A 4,452-nucleotide genomic window follows, 5' to 3' on the forward strand; every position below is an offset into this window, starting at 1 on the left:
GCGTCGGTTCCCGAGGTGGGCAGGAGTCGCTGTGCCCGTGAGGCTGCCTGGCCGAGTCGGAGTGCTGTGGGACGGCGGGGAGCGGGTTTTCCCGGGCGAGGGGGCGATCCCGAGGAAGGGGAGCGATTTGGAGGCCGTGGCCGGGTGAGGCGCGCCTTTCGGAGGGGAGGAATTTGAATTTCGGCTGCATTGAGGGTAGCTGCCCGCTGTTGTGGGTTTTCGGAGCCTGAGCCCGAGCGGGGCGTCGGTTCCCGAGGTGGGCAGGAGTCGCTGTGCCCGTGAGGCTGCCTGGCCGAGTCGGAGTGCTGTGGGACGGCGGGGAGCGGGTTTTCCCGGGCGAGGGGCCGATCCCGAGGAAGGGGAGCAGTTCCGAGGCCGTGGCCGGGTGAGGCGCGCCTTTCGGAGGGGAGGAGTTTGAATTTCGGCTGCATTGAGGGTAGCTGCCCCGCTGTGGTGGTTTTTCGGAGCCTGAGCCCGAGCGGGGCGTCGGTTCCCGAGGTGGGCAGGAGTCGCTGTGCCCGTGAGGCTGCCTGGCCGAGTCGGAGTGCTGTGGGACGGCGGGGAGCGGTTTTTCCCGGGCGAGGGGGCGACCCCGAGGAACTCGGCCGGCGGGGAGGCGTTCCGGCCCGGGCGAGGGGCGCGGACCCGACCGGAGACGTCCAAAACCTTGAAAGGGGTAAGCGGGAAAAGGTCAGCAAAGTGCCCGAAGCAGTAAGGCGAAAAAGCCGTCGGAACCTCCGAAAATGTCCAAAAGCGTGAAATCAGTAACCAGGAAAATGCATAAAAATGGCCAAAAGTGTGAAATCAGTAAGCAGGAAAAGTCGGGAAAAGTGTCTAAAAATGCTTGGAAATCTGAGGAAAATGCCCGAAAATGAGGCCCCTCGGTCGGGAGGAGGAAGTCGAAAATCCCCGTGCCCGACGAGGGAAGTCAGTAACCAGAAGGAAAAACTTAGAAAAAAATTCTAAGTGTCAAAAAAAATTCTAAGTGTCAAAAAAAATTCTAAGTGTCAGAAAGGGAAATGAGTAACCAAGAAGAGAAATGAGTAACCAAGAAATCAGTAACCAACAGGAGAAATGAGTAACCAAGAAGAGAAATGAGTAACCAAGAAATCAGTAACCAACAGGAGAAATGAGTAACCAACGGGAGAAATGAGTAACCAACGGGAGAAATGAGTAACCAACGGGAGAAGTCAGTAACCAACGGGAGAAATCAGTAACCAAAGGGAGAAGTCAGTAACCAACGGGAGAAATCAGTAACCAACAAGAGAAATGAGTAACCAACGGGAGAAATCAGTAACCAAAGGGAGAAGTCAGTAACCAACGGGAGAAATCAGTAACCAAGCTTATTTTTGGTTGGTTACTGACTTCTCCGTTCAACTTGGAGCTGCCCTTGTGCACGATCAAGGAGGGGTATTATCCGCCACGGGGGCTTAATTTTCGCCTAAGGGGAGCGATTTGGAGGCCGTGGCCGGGTGAGGCGCGCCTTTCGAAGGGGAGGGATTTGAATTTCGGCTGCATTGAGGGTAGCTGCCCGCTGTTGTGGGTTTTTGGAGCCTGAGCCCGTTCAACTTGGAGCTGCCCTTGTGCACGATCAAGGAGGGGTATTATCGGCCACGGGGGCTTAATTTTCGCCTAAGGGGAGCGATTTGGAGGCCGTGGCCGGGTGAGGCGCGCCTTTCGAAGGGGAGGGATTTGAATTTCGGCTGCATTGAGGGTAGCTGCCCGCTGTTGTGGGTTTTTGGAGCCTGAGCCCGTTCAACTTGGAGCTGCCCTTGTGCACGATCAAGGAGGGGTATTATCGGCCACGGGGGCTTAATTTTCGCCTAAGGGGAGCGATTTGGAGGCCGTGGCCGGGTGAGGCGCGCCTCTCGAAGGGGAGGGATTTGAATTTCGGCTGCATTGAGGGTAGCTGCCCGCTGTTGTGGGTTTTTGGAGCCTGAGCCCGTTCAACTTGGAGCTGCCCTTGTGCACGATCAAGGAGGGGTATTATCGGCCACGGGGGCTTAATTTTCGCCTAAGGGGAGCGATTTGGAGGCCGTGGCCGGGTGAGGCGCGCCTCTCGAAGGGGAGGAATTTGAATTTCGGCTGCATTGAGGGTAGCTGCCCCGCTGTGGTGGTTTTTCGGAGCCTGAGCCCGAGCGGGGCGTCGGTTCCCGAGGTGGGCAGGAGTCGCTGTGCCCGTGAGGCTGCCTGGCCGAGTCGGAGTGCTGTGGGACGGCGGGGAGCGGGTTTTCCCGGGCGAGGGGCCGATCCCGAGGAAGGGGAGCAGTTCCGAGGCCGTGGCCGGGTGAGGCGCGCCTCTCGAAGGGGAGGAATTTGAATTTCGGCTGCATTGAGGGTAGCTGCCCCGCTGTGGTGGTTTTTCGGAGCCTGAGCCCGAGCGGGGCGTCGGTTCCCGAGGTGGGCAGGAGTCGCTGTGCCCGTGAGGCTGCCTGGCCGAGTCGGAGTGCTGTGGGACGGCGGGGAGCGGGTTTTCCCGGGCGAGGGGGCGACCCCGAGGAACTCGGCCGGCGGGGAGGCGTTCCGGCCCGGGCGAGGGGCGCGGACCCGACCGGAGACGTCCAAAACCTTGAAAGGGGTAAGCGGGAAAAGGTCAGCAAAGTGCCCGAAGCAGTAAGGCGAAAAAGCCGTCGGAACCTCCGAAAATGAGTAAAAGCCCGGAAGGAGTAAGGTGGAGAAGTCAGCAAAGTGCCCGAAATGTCCGAAGCAGTAAGGCGAAAAAGCCGTCGGAACCTCCGAAAATGAGTAAAAGCCCGGAAGGAGTAAGCGGGAAAAGTCAGCCAAGTGCCCGAAATGTCCGAAGCAGTAAGGCGAAAAAGCCGTCAGAACCTCCGAAAATGAGTAAAAGCCCGGAAGGAGTAAGCGGGAAAAGTCAGCCAAGTGCCCGAAATGTCCGAAGCAGTAAGGCGAAAAAGCCGTCAGAACCTCCGAAAATGAGTAAAAGCCCGGAAGGAGTAAGCGGGAAAAGTCAGCCAAGTGCCCGAAATGTCCGAAGCAGTAAGGCGAAAAAGCCGTCAGAACCTCCGAAAATGAGTAAAAGCCCGGAAGGAGTAAGCGGGAAAAGTCAGCCAAGTGCCCGAAATGTCCGAAGCAGTAAGGCGAAAAAGCCGTCAGAACCTCCGAAAATGAGTAAAAGCCCGGAAGGAGTAAGCGGGAAAAGTCAGCCAAGTGCCCGAAATGTCCGAAGCAGTAAGGCGAAAAAGCCGTCAGAACCTCCGAAAATGTCCAAAAGCGTGAAATCAGTAACCAGGAAAATGCTTAAAAATGGCCAAAAGTGTGAAATCAGTAAGCAGGAAAAGTCGGGAAAATGCATAAAAATGGCCAAAAGTGTGAAATCAGTAAGCAGGAAAAGTCGGGAAAATGCATAAAAATGGCCAAAAGTGTGAAATCAGTAAGCAGGAAAAGTCGGGAAAAGTGTCTAAAAATGCTTGGAAATCTGAGGAAAATGCCCGAAAATGAGGCCCCTCGGTCGGGAGGAGGAAGTCGAAAATCCCCGTGCCCGACGAGGGAAGTCAGTAACCAGAAGGAAAAACTTAGAAAAAAATTCTAAGTGTCAAAAAAAATTCTAAGTGTCAAAAAAATTCTAAGTGTCAAAAAAAATTCTAAGTGTCAAAAAAAATTCTAAGTGTCAAAAAAAATTCTAAGTGTCAAAAAAATTCTAAGTGTCAAAAAAAATTCTAAGTGTCAAAAAAATTCTAAGTGTCAAAAAAAATTCTAAGTGTCAAAAAAATTCTAAGTGTCAAAAAAATTCTAAGTGTCAAAAAAATTCTAAGTGTCAAAAAAAATTCTAAGTGTCAAAAAAAATTCTAAGTGTCAAAAAAAATTCTAAGTGTCAAAAAAATTCTAAGTGTCAAAAAAAATTCTAAGTGTCAAAAAAAATTCTAAGTGTCAGCGGAGGAAAGTCGGTGGGGAAGGGGAAAAATCCGAAAATCCACGCCGGGTTGGAGTTCCAGGGCCCCGCTGGAGGGGTGGGAATTCGCCCCGGCGCCTTGCCCCGTTGCAATAAAGTGTCCGCAGCCCGAAAACTTTAACTTTGAAAAATCACGGAAGTCGGCAAGGGGGACGATCCGAGTACCGTTTGCGGGCTTTCGGTGCCTCATCGTCGGACTGAAATTTCAAATTCGCCCCCAAAGTGCAACTCGTCATTTTCGGCCGGGGGGGTTGGCGGGGTACCCGGAGATTTTCGGGAACACGTTTTTTAGAACAAAATGGCGGCTCGGGACCACTTTGAGACAGGCCCGAGGAACGGTTCCAAAGACGGTGGGCGGCAATTTGGAACTCGTGTGCATGCCAAAGAGCTCTCGGAGGTCGGATTTTGAACACTTTGTCGAATTTTGAACACTTTGTCGAATTTTGAACACTTTGTCGAATTTTGAACACTTTGTCGAATTTCGAACACTTTGTCGAATTTTGAACACTTTGTCGAACATGCGAACACTTTGTCGAACTTTT

This window comes from Stegostoma tigrinum, unplaced genomic scaffold (assembly GCF_030684315.1).
Source record: "Stegostoma tigrinum isolate sSteTig4 unplaced genomic scaffold, sSteTig4.hap1 scaffold_539, whole genome shotgun sequence".
NCBI lineage: Eukaryota > Metazoa > Chordata > Chondrichthyes > Orectolobiformes > Stegostomatidae > Stegostoma > Stegostoma tigrinum.